Below are 13,403 nucleotides of genomic sequence, written 5' to 3'. Positions count from 1 at the left end.
TAGCTCGGTCGACATCATGTACTCCCATCTCTTCCGGACACTCCAGCTGGACGACTCACACCTCACTCCCTACGTGGGTTCAGACCTTCAAGGATTCAACGGAGCTACCACTAAACCATGGGGTTACGTCGAGCTGATTGTCACCTTCGGAGAAGGGGAGGCCTCTAGGCAAGTCAAAACCAGATTCTTGGTGATCGAATGCAAAACCCTGTACAACTGCATCATCGGACGCCCCACTCTGGCCGAGCTGACCGCCGTACCATCCACTGTCCACCTGAAGATGAAGTTCTACACGAGAACAAGACGAGTGGCCACCATCAACGCCGATATTGAAGCAGCCAGAAGAATCTTCGACACCTCCGTCAAAGGATTAGAACTGGTCGCTCCACCGACCAGCTCCAACAAAAAGCCAAGGGCCGAAGACAAGCGTCCTCGAGAAGACCAGCATCAGACAACCAACGTTAGTTCAGTCGACCTGGATGCCCGGTTTGCAGAGGAAGAACTAAAGACTGGGGAAGAGACGCAGCCAAAGTCACCTCACCCCTTCCGACCAGTTCCAGACGGAGATTTCGAGCTGGTCCCCTTGGGCGAAAACCCTGACAAAGCAGTGAAAATCGGTAAGGGGATCCCAGACCTTCCGAGGAAGCAGCTCATAGCCTGCCTTCGAGCCAACGCTGATCTGTTCGCCTGGAGCGCCGCGGAAATGCCCGGACTCGACCCTGAGGTCGCCTGCCACCACCTCTCCATCAATCCAGCCGCAAATGCCGTAGTTCAACGTAGGCGTCGACAGTCTCCCGAGAAAGCGGAGGCTGCCGAGAAAGCTGTAAAAGACCTCCTAGAGGCAAATTTTATTTCCGTGGCCAAGTATTCAACTTGGCTCTCAAACGTTGTACTTGTTAAGAAATCTAATGGAAAATGGAGAATGTGTGTTGATTACACTGATGTTAACCGGGCATGTCCAAAAGACGCCTATCCTTTACCAAACATTGATAGACTGGTCGACAACTCGGCCGGCTATAAATTATTATCTTTTATGGACGCTTATTCAGGTTACAATCAAATCCCGATGGCGAGGAGCGACAAGCAGTACACGGCGTTCATGACCGAGTCGGGCAATTACTACTACAACGTAATGCCCTTCGGCCTCAAAAACGCGGGCTCCACGTATCAACGGATGATGAACAAAGTGTTCCAAGGAGAGATCGTCAAGTCTCGAGGGGACACCGACCACACCTCCCATATCGAGCGTGTATTCGAGCGGGCCAGATCCTGCAAGATGCGCTTCAATCCTGAGAAATGCACCTTTGGCGTCCGAGCAGGAAAGTTCCTCGGTTTCTATCTGACCGAACGGGGAATAGAAGCCAACCCGGATAAATGCCGAGCATTCTCTGAACTCCCCACTCCTAACAATAAAAAATCCATCCAAGTATTAAACGGGATGCTCACTGCGCTGTCACGTTTCGTCGCGAAGTCCGCCCAGCACGCCCTCCCTTTCTTTAAACTGTTACGCAAAGAAGCAGCCTTTGAGTGGTCCGAGGAGTGCGAGCAAGCACTGACGCACCTCAAGCAAATACTTTCCTCGCCGCCCGTCCTTTCTCGACCCGACGACAACGAGCCCCTGTACCTTTACCTCGCTGTTTCAAACAAAGCAGTCAGCGCGGCCTTGATCCGAGAAACCGTAGACGGGCAAAAACCTGTGTATTTTACCAGCAAAGCCCTACAGGGACCCGAGGTACGATACCAGCAGATCGAGAAAGTCGCCATGGCCCTAGTAATAGCGGCCAGGAGGCTACGACACTACTTCCTCGCCCACACAATCTTCGTTCGGACGGATCAACCCATCAAACAACTCCTCAGCCGACCAGACATGGCCGGCAGAATGCTAAGATGGTCCCTCGAGCTTTCTGAATTCGACATTCAGTACGAAAGCAGAAAGGCACTAAAAGCTCAGGCGCTGGCGGACTTTGTAGCCGAGATGACCTCTATCGCCGACTCGCCCGACACGATTAAAGACAAATGGACCATCTACGTAGATGGCGCATCAAGCAGCTCGGGCAGCGGGGCAGGCATTATCTTGGAAAACGACGAAGGTCTTATCATAGAAGTATCTCTAGTCCTCTCCTTCAACACGTCGAACAACCAGGCCGAGTATGAAGCCCTCCTCGCAGGACTGAGACTGGCCGAGGACATAGGGGCACGAGAGATCAAAATCTACACTGATTCCCAACTCGTTGCATCCCATATCAGCGGCGAATACCAGGCCAAAAACGACGTGCTCGCCGAATATCTCGCCCTCGTCAGAGACAGGATGAAAAAGTTCCCCAAAGCAGAGGTCAAGCATATCCCCCGAGAACACAATTCGCGCGCCGACATATTGTCCAAACTGGCGAGCACGAGAAAGAAAGGGGGAAACAAATCGGTTATCCAGGAGATTCTGCCCAGGCCAAGTGTAGGCGAAAACGCGCGAGCTCTACAGATATTCACCATCGGAGACGACCAATGCTGGATGACCCCAGTGTACAACTTCCTCACACAAGACGAGCTCCCCGCCGACGCGAAAGAAGCCTCAACAATCAAGAGGCGGGCGTGCTCGTACACTATTCTCGAAAACAAGCTGTACCGACGAGGTTTCTCCATCCCCCTCCTTAAATGCATCGATGCCTCGCAAGCACTAGAGGTACTCCAGGAGCTCCATGATGGAATCAACGGCCAGCACCTCGGTGGGCGATCACTAGCTAGGAAAGCCCTCAGGGCCGACTATTACTGGCCGACCATGCAGCAGGACGCCAAAGAGTACGTCAAGAAATGCGACAAATGCCAGCGTCACGCTGACATGCACCTGGCACCACCAAACGAGCTCAAATCTCTCTCCTCACCTTGGCCTTTCTCTACGTGGGGAATGGACCTCCTCGGACCTTTCCCGGTCGGATCCTACCAAAACAAATACCTGGTGGTCGCTGTAGATTACTTCACAAAATGGATAGAAGCTGAAGCGCTCGCTAAGATCACATCCCAAAACGTACTCCGATTTTACAAGAGGAACATACTCGCTCGATTCTGGGTGCCACAGGCGATCATAACCGACAACGGCACCCAGTTCACGGACAGAAAATTCCAGGAATTCGTAGCCAAACTCGGGACAAAGCAACACTTCACTTCTGTCGAACACCCCCAAACCAACGGACAGGCTGAAGCCGCCAACCGAGTCATTCTCCGCGGGTTGAAGAGAAGGCTGGGCGAAGCGAAAAAAGCTTGGGTCGAAGAGCTACACAGCGTCCTCTGGGCATACAGGACGACCCCGCACTCGACCACGGGCGAAACACCATTCAGGCTAACCTATGGTACTGAAGCCGTGATCCCCGTGGAGATCCGAGAACCGTCTCGTCGGACTGAGTCACCTCTCGAGGAAGAACTCAACGACGAAGCTATGAGAGAAGAGCTCGACATGGTCGAGGAGATCCGAACAGGATCCTCCCTGCGAGAAGCGAAATTGAAACAACAAATAGCGTTAAGACATGACACCAAAGTTATCAAACGCTTCTTCGAAGTCGGAGAGTTAGTGCTCCGTAGGAACATGAAAGATTCACGCGAGGGCAAACTAGCCCCGAACTGGGAAGGCCCATACCGAGTTTACGACAAAACCGAAAACGGCGCATATTACCTCGAAAACTTACTCGGTGAAAAACTTGCTCGACCATGGAACGCTGAAAAACTCAGACGCTACTACAGTTAGGAACAACCTAACGCTACTCGGCCGCTCGTAACGAACACGAGGAAAGCTGGGAAAGGACTCGCGCCATGGTACAAGCGCGTATGCTCCACGACAGCTTCAGTCGGATAACCCTACCAGGAGGCAAAGCCGACTACGCGGTGGGCCCTACACACAGACCCTCCGTAGAAGTACCTGCACGGCAGAACCCCAGCTCGCGATGGGATCGTTCACGCCGCGAGCCCCTGGCCCCGACCGCGGCCTCGAGCTCGCTTATAGCGCATACCTGCTCTGCGCACCCGGACCGTTCCCCACACGCCCGGGCTATAAACCTCGGTCGAGCACAAACATAATTCGAGCATAAACATAAAGCATACATATTAACGATAAAATCAGATAAGCACAAATATTGAAGCATAAAACGGAATATTAAAAACCGACCAGATTGGCCGGAGGTATCCAAATATTACAAAAATTATCCGGGCATCGCCCAACTAGCTACCTTGGCGCGCAGGCCACAAAATATTGGCACACAGGCCACAAAACATCGGCACGTAGGCCACAATAATAAAAGGGATACCGGTCAAACATCGCCATCTTCGTCCTCGGCACCATTGTCCTCGCCCGGGGCCTCCTGCTCATCTTCCCAATCCTCGAACTGCGGGTTTGATTCAATTCGCCCATCCACGACCTTGTGATATGGACCAATGCCCTTCGTCACCAGGCGCGGGTTGAGAACTTTCAGCTGATCCACTGCAGCTTTAAAACCGACCCCCAGGGTAGCGACACAATCGATCTCCAGCTCCCGAACCTTGCCCAGAAGCTGAGAACGCGTCACCAAGGCTTTCTCGTCCTCATCCTCCTCGGCAGCAGGGAGATGTGACCTCTCCAACTCAGCAATTCGCTCGCGGAGCCTTTTTCCCTCGGTCTCCAGCTCCACGACCTTGTTCTGCTCTTTGACGAGGTCCTCCACTATGCCGCTCTGAACCTCATACTTATCCTTGTACTGCTCGAACTCGTGCTCAAGCTTATCGTATTTGGTCTGAAGAGCATCATAGTCCTTCTGAGGACAAACATTTTGAGCAATGAGAGCCAAGGCCAAGGCGGCCACCCTCATCATCCCTTCGAGATCCTCGGACAAATCCTTGTCTCGAGCCACCCGGTCCCGCCTGACAATGTGCCTCACCTCCTCGCGCTCGAGGAGCACTTTCTTCTTTGAGAAGATTCCCCTATGCAGAGTACAAGAAGGCAGCACTATGTCTTCCTCGGAGGGGTTGTCAATGATAAGAGGAAGAAGCTCCGTGGTCCCTTCATTCTTCTGCTTTTTTCCAGCTGGAGAACCACGCGAAGTCGTCCCAACCGACGAAGGAGAGCCACTGTCGGGCACACCCGCGGCAGCCGCCTTGACCTCCTCAACCCGCGATCGTTTCACGGACACTTTGATGGCCCCCTTGTTCTTGGCCCGCATCTTCGTGACTTTGTCGTGCAAGTCGGCCATTTTTCCTGCAAAATAAAGAGTTAGAACCAAAAAGGTATAGTTTAAACAAATAATAGCTAGCTCACCTAACAAAATCATGGCGTCCCCGTAACTGCCGCACTCGAGGACAGCTTTGGTGTTGATATGTCGGGGCTCCACCATGGGACTTCCATCTTCCTCGAATAGGGGATCCCCGTTGGGATATGTACACATCGCCGGTCTAAACCCGTCCACATAGGAAGCGAGCCGCTGATACCCCCTAGTATCACGCTCATTGAGGTCCTCGTCACGGAATATGAAATAATCGGTCCCGCGCTCGAAGTGGTCAGGCTGCCACTCCAACGGGAACCGGGCAGACGGACCCACCTTCCTCACCCCATCCTCGATATACTCGCGCTCCTCGAACAAATGGTTCTCGGCATCGGGGGTCAGCGGCTTAACCAGAAAGTATCGACTCTTGAAATGCTTAATAGAGTCCTGGTAAATGGCGAACAGCTTCTTCGGCTGCTTAAATGACACCCAACTCCACTTGCCGTCCGGATCATGCAACCTCTGCAAGTGAAACACTCTGAAGAAAAGAGGCAGGGTCGGTTTCACCTCCAAGTACCCACATACGATTTCAAAGGCTCTTAAGAACGCTAAAGCGTTGGGATGAAGCTGAGACGGGCACAAGCGCAGCCAACTGAAGACACTCCGTTGCAAAAGAGTGAAGGGAAGACGGAGACCAGCCTCCTTAAAGACAAACTCGTACATTGTGAAACGAGGACCAGAGAATTTCGAGCAGATCCTCTGGTGAGATTTAGGCACAAAGGCGCCCCAAGAAGGCTCCTCGTCCGGCTCAAGATCCTCGATCACGTTAAAAGCTTCCCTAGGATGCGTCGTGAAGCGCGACGCGATCAGCCTCGGAGCAACGGCCACCCATTCTTCAAGCGCCCGAGGGGAAGTCTCGATGACGGGAATATCCTCTTGCGAGCCAACGGCCTCATCCCCATCTGAAATGTCGAAGACGACATCATCCTTGTTCTCGTCGGCCATTTACCTGAAAAGCAGAGGAAACCGTGAATTCGACTGGTCAAATCCACCCTTCCACCGCAAGTCAAGTGAAAGGGCGAGGAAAAAGGACGAAGAAAATTCCCCCAATCGTCAAATAGCCGACGAGCTAAAGTACCCTCAGCATGGACATCGCACCCAGCGAAGGTCGGCAAACTCATGCCCTCACCAAGACATGCAACCCCCACTGCTCGTGGCCTTCATACTACTCCTTAGTGATCCTAAAAGCTGGGCGTCTCACTCAAACGTTCTAGCTCCGTTCACTCAAATCTCACTCGGCAAACGCATGGGAGAAACGATTATCTTCTAGGTTTTCTCGGCTAATTAATAAACCTTACTCGTCACACTCATCGATCATGCTCGCCTCACTCAAAACTAATGCATAAAACTTAAATAAAGACATGAAGGAGACGAGGAACTTACTTGAAGAAAGCGAAGAAGATATGAACGGGGCGAGGAGAAGAGCAGTGAGTGATTCTTGAAGGCTTGGAAAATGCTAAGTACCAAATGAGTGACCTCCTCACTCCTTATATAGAGAAGGAAGGCCGAAGGGTGTCATGATGGCCTAGGCAGCCTAGGAGACGCCATCATTGCCTACACCCCAAAGACGGCTCCCTCCGCGAAAAGCTGCCACGCGTCCCAAAGATCTTGAGAACTCCAAAAGACGCCGTTTACTCTCATCCCTAAACGGCGCAGTAATGATTACAGCCTATACAGCTGACACTTGTCAATCACGCTGACGAGTGACGACCAATAAGGATTAAAAACCGAGGGCAACGGCTGACCAAAGCCCTCGAGGAACCCAGGACTTAGAATCGTTGCCCATGCTCGGCTAAAACCTCCTCGTTAAAGTCATCACCCTTATAAGGCTAATGACTTGGGGGGCTCCTATTCTGGTCTGGGCCGAGCAGGCCCAACACTTGTTACCAGCCGAGCAGGCCCATTTCCCTTGGGCCCAATTACTGGACAATAGATAGGGGCTGCCCTTCGCGAAGACTCTGGCCGAGCAGGCCCAAACCTTTGGGCCCACTTGCTGGATAACCGTCAAGGAGTTATCCACGCACGAAGACCACGCGTCACGCAGCGAGGGATCCGGTCAACCACCTCCGAACCCTACGCTTTGATCATCCGGAACGTGAGTCTCCTGCTGACTCAGCCCTAGCATGGGACGTTCTGGCAGTTCCCTAGCACGTGGGCCTCCAGTTGGATTTGGCCCAATTAGGGAACCTTGGCCCAGCGCTGGGGGCTATAAATACCCTCTTTCACTAGAGGGTCAGGTATTCCATTCTTCACTCTAAACCTCTTTTTCTGATAGCTACTGACTTAAGCATCGGAGGACCTTGCAGGTACCCCCCCCCCCCCATCTTGCTCTTCAAGCCAGATATTGTGCCTTGACGATTCTCCTGATCAGGTACGATCAAATTTAATTAATAATATATTTTTATTTATTTATAAATAAATTTGTTTTAATTAATTTATTACTTATATCCCATAAAAATATAATATTTATTAATAAAACAATTATCAATCTAAAATTCAATTTTTTTTCCTGATTAAAGTCTCATTAACTCAAGACCCTATCTCACCCACCTTCTCTTTCTTTTTTTTTCCTGATTACAAATAGGATAATGTCTCTAAAAAGAATCTATGAGGAATGACCCCTAGGCCATCCCAGAAATAAATGAAAATACACGATTTAACCTTGTTGGCCAAGTGACACCGAAAACACTGGAAGGGTAAAAATTTTGGTCTTTAAAATAGTTATATTAAATTTGATAAATAAACAAAAATAAGAAGATGGAGAAAAAGAGAGATGTGCAACAAAAATAAAATAAACAGCAAAAAAACAAAAACAAAAAAAATACCAAAAAATAGAGAGAATACATTTAAAATTTATATACCTTAGGCCTAACAAATTTGTGACAAATAGCTTTTGTGACAATCATTAATACCATTAGCATAAGTGTCTTATACCCGGAGTAATAATATAAATCATACAATCATATTTCACTTTTACATTAATTTTCCTCTCCTGAAGTTAAAGAGAGAAACACCCCATCTTTTTTCCTTTCTTTTTTTTTTGTTTCCCCTTTTAGTACAATTTTTTTCACTAAAACCCCCCACATTTTCTTGTTCTCTCCCACACATAAAAGAAAACCCTAAAAACCAAATGTCGTAGTCCTCAGCCAACTCAAACACAATCATCTTCTCCAACTCCAACAGTAATTAAATGTTCCATCACTTTCAATTAACATTTTAACTTTTATGTTATCTCATTCACCTAACTAAGATAAAAACTATATATTAACCGAGATAAAAGTTCATCAAATTTTGCAAGTAGAGTTTAAAACATGCAAACTAAGCCTAACAGCAATTTATTAGTTAGTTTATGGAGTCACGTGACTCCATAAGATCGATGTTTTATGCTTCAACATTATTTAAAAGATCAATGTGCGGACAAGCACATACAACCCTATGAAAACTGTTGAGACTACTGTGAAGTTAGCAAAATACTGCACTGCCAGCTTCCAATCTGACTGTGGCTCTGCTTGTAAAGATGCCAATGCTTGCTCCTTACTTGAACTAAGTTCTATTAGATCAACAGGTTTGACATCCTGGGATAATAAACTGGCATACTGTTAAAAACTCTCCTTCATACCTTGCCGAGCTACATTCTCTATCATTCCTTTCATCATGGTGCTATGTATGAAATTCATTCGCCATGATATAACCAGATGTGAACACTGTTCTCCTGAGGGCAACTAGGTCCAAGTGTGATGGTTTAGAGTTATTCTACCTGAAAGGTGCTCCCATACACAACATCAGGAGTGCTGAAAACGACGAAAACCGCAATGCTCTTCCCATCATCTTTTAAATATGTCTGCAGCATATCGTAGGTCTGCAGCTCTGGCTAGATCATACCGCCTCTCAGCCTCTTGTAGTGCGAATAGGAGCTCTTCACATTTCTGCTTCAGCCTTCGAATCTCATCAATTCTCTCTTTTTCTTTGCTATACTTCATCTTTAGAGGTTGAAGCTTGTCTCTTAAGTCGTTAAGTTCTCTCCGCACCTGCAAGTAACATCAACAGTTAGAACCGTTTAGATACAATAAATACACAAAACAGAATAAAAATTGTCCGGTACTACAAAAAACACATACTTTGCACCATTGTCCAACACTGAGGTTAAATGAATAAAGTTTGATTAACTAAGTTATTTATCAGTCATTGAATAAATATATGGTTTCATTCAGCAACTGGTTTTTCCTTTATAAACGAGACAACGCCATTCTGTGGATCTAGCAAATGGTGATTCGAATCTTCCTCTTCACTATCATCGGACGCAGAATGGTCTTCAGATTCTGTTTCCTCTTAATCTGCAATAACACATGTTAGCCAAAAGTGTTTCTTTCCAATGCCACTAATACTAATTTTTTGTTCTGACACAACCAATAAATCAATCTGAAAGATAGAAGATTGTAAGACAATCTTTTGATTTATAGTTATCTTCATTCATGTCTTACCAGAATATAGTTTCATGTCAGTTTCCTATTGGTATAGACTCAGATCGATTTATCCGTGCACTCGGCTCTTCTGATGATCAAGGTCCCATCAAAGACTTACAAGAAAGAGTTAAAGGCATAAAGGTATTCCTTTTACTTTGCATTAACTGCTTTTGTGGTTAGTAATCTTATTGTATTCAGTGCATGGTTGTCCTATGAATTTCGAAGTTAATTCAGATTTTTAATGTTATTTCATCCTATTACAAATTATAGAATAGAGTCACGACAATTTTGGAAAACATAAAAACTATTAAGGATTATAAATGGGAAAGTAGGTGATGTTGTCCACCGGAGTAAGTTGGTTCCATTTGAATTAAATTAGATTGACAGAAAGGAAAGCAAGAAAAACAAAGACATCAAGACCAAGACGACTGTTGCTTGATCATCCTGTAATCTACTGTCTAATAAAATATGGGAAAATGCAACATGACCTTATGTTCTTTCATCCATACACCACACAATTAATGCACTATGCCATAGTTACTTATCACTATTTGGTTATGGGGCTTCTGCTTTCAACTTATATTTCACTTGATAGAGCCAGTTTAACTTGTTTTGGAGAATATTTGCTGCATGTGCATATTTGTGATGTTTGCCTGTTATGGACTAGTTGCTTGTTGTGTCTTTCTCATATTAATATAACCAAAAAAATCCAGCCTTATCCCACTGCACGAGATTAACTACATGCATCAAATTATTCCTTTGTTTTTCTATCAAAAACCATATTTTCCAACTATTTAGACCATGGTCTTCTCTAGTGGAAGTTACTAGTATCATTTTATCCCTACCACTTTTAATCAGATGATATTCTGTTTCATCCGCTTTTCTGACCGGAGCGTATGCCTGTTGGTCTTCTCCTCATTAGAGTTTTCACAGCTCCACACTTGCATTTGACAAATATAAAGAGTTATCGACTTTTTTATTTTAATATTTTTTTATCTAGTTTCACATTGCACTCTTTCAATAAAATAGGACATTACTACAGAAGTGACTTTGTTATAAGGATGTTTTCACTACAGAAGTTGTATTTGTGTTTTTTCTTCTGCCCCAAGTCAAATGCTACTTTAATTGGTTCTATCATCTGACCTCACCTAATCATTTTTCTGGCTTGACAGGTAATGTTAGGTGTTGATCGCCTTGATATGATTAAAGGAATTCCTCAAAAACTTCTAAAGTAGTGTGTATAGGCTGATATTTGATTGTATTTTCAAGTTGATGTATAAAGATATTCCTTCTTGATTTTTTGTTGAATACATGCTTTCCTAAAAGCTTTAGCTATTAGGTAGGGGCAAGGATCAAAATTCAAGTTGTTTTCGGCTTGTTTTCTTTCGATAAACTCTATTTCTCACTTTACTCTTTATAGTGAATTGATGTGTTTAGAGGAGCCTTATCGTAAATATAAAACATATAGACAAAGAGAGTCCTTACCAACACGGGCCCTAATTTAAGTCAACAAAATAAACATAAGCCCCTAATTTGATCCTAAGATTTTCATAACAGCTACTTCTGATATAAAATCCGTTCAAATTAACTTTCTACTGAGAACAAATTGATGTCATTCAAAACAAACAACCAAATAAACAAACCAGTTAAGCAAACCAAGCAATTTATTTTATACTAATACATGCTAAGACTGGTTGGGACTTTTCGTCAAACACCTTGTGTGTAAGATGAAAAACTCTTCACTTTGAAAGCATTCCATAGCAAAAACTGAGCAACTATCATCAGTGATAACACAACTACGGTTAAGCGACCAAGATTTGAACAAAAGAGAAGAAGAGAAAATCAAAAATGCGGAATACTTGTCTCACCGGATTTGTCGAAAACGCGAGAACAACCTTGAAACTCCACCGCGACCTCCACGATTACCTCATAGCTCCGCCGCACCTCTCAATCTCGACTTCCGCGGCTCCACAAACTGAACGTGCCGTCGAAAACGCCCCCAGCCGGAATCCCGTCACCCCGTCATCCATATTTTTCGCCGGCAATTCCTTATCATTCATTGGGAGTGAATCATTCTTTGGAGTGAATCAATTGATTGATTATTTGGTAGCATTGTTTCATGATGAGAGAGAATGACTTTTATTAATAAGTGTTTTTTAGAATGAAAAAGCACTTCTCATAAGTGCTTATGGAGGGAAGAAGACATTTTCAGAAGTTAACACGGTGAGATATAGTATAAGAGTCTAAACCCATAAACAATATAAACACTATGTAGAAATATATTATAATTTATTTATATATAACATTTGTTTCTAAAAAAAAAAACTAATGTAACTTATTAATAATAATAATAACCAAAAAAATGGTACATACTTTTTAAATAAAGTATAAACAATTATATGTGTAATTTATACAAATAATTGTCTATTAAATTGAAATTAACTATAATTTTATTATATATATATATATATATATATATATATATATATATATATATATATATATATATATATATATATATATATATATATATATATATATTAGAATTTTTAACCAAAATATATTTAATTTTTTTAATTGATACCCTCGAAGATTTTTTTTTTTAAAGGGTGCTTCCGGAGATGCATCTACGGAAGCTGGAGCATAAAAGAAATTTTGCGTGGTGTCTAAAAAATATATGGGATGCATTGAGAAATCGTCAACCATGTTTGGGGGTGTTTTTCACGTAGTCTTCATTCCATATGACGCCACCTACTTTTTAAAAAAATTCAGTTACCTGCGGTAAAATATTTTAATGTCCAATTTGCAGGTAAATTCGCAAGTAAATCCGTATGAAACAGTAAATTCACATATTATTGAAATTTAAAAAAAAAAAAATAGGAGGCGCAATATAGAATGGCCAAACGTGGTTATTGAGATAATAAATTAAAAATATAAATTATTTATGTAATTTAAAAAAAAAATTGGATGTTATAAAAAAATCTTCGATATACCCATTCTTAAAAATTTTAATACCTTTTATTAATTTTATTTTTCAAATTTTTTATACCTTTTATTTAATTAAAAAATTAAGATGAAAATTTAGAAATAACACAATTCACATTAAAACATTAATTAATATAATAATATTAACCATTAAATATAATAATTAATTTTTAAAAAAAATTAGACAAAAATTACTATTATTTTAAGAAAATAGTTAAATTTGCAGCAAAATCCGCAGGAAACTTTCCTGCGGAACTACCTGCGAATTTTGTATAATAGTTTTGTTTTGGTAAAGTAGATATCCGCAGCAAAATTCGCAGGAATATTTCCTGCGGAGTTACCTGCGGATTTGCTTTATTGTTTCGTTTTTTGTTTGAAATTGTATAAACCGCAGAAAAATCCGCAAGTATTCCTGCAGAATTTTCTGCCAATTTTCGATCTGCAGGAAAATTTAGTTTATTTAAGAAAGTCCCAGGAAAATCCGCAGGTAATACGTGTATTTCTAGTAGTGCACGACCAAATTTAGTAAATTGAAGTGGAATAACTAAAATAAAAAGTAATTAAGACTTGAACATTTATCTTACTACACTATTATATTTTTGTAGTGACTTTTTAGTTTTCCATAAATATGAATTGATAGACTTTATTAAAGTAACACAAAAACTATTTTCAACACATA

Source organism: Vicia villosa, linkage group LG6 (genome assembly GCF_029867415.1).
Source record: "Vicia villosa cultivar HV-30 ecotype Madison, WI linkage group LG6, Vvil1.0, whole genome shotgun sequence".
In the NCBI taxonomy this organism is placed as follows: domain Eukaryota; kingdom Viridiplantae; phylum Streptophyta; class Magnoliopsida; order Fabales; family Fabaceae; genus Vicia; species Vicia villosa.
This window is presented reverse-complemented; position numbering follows the sequence as displayed.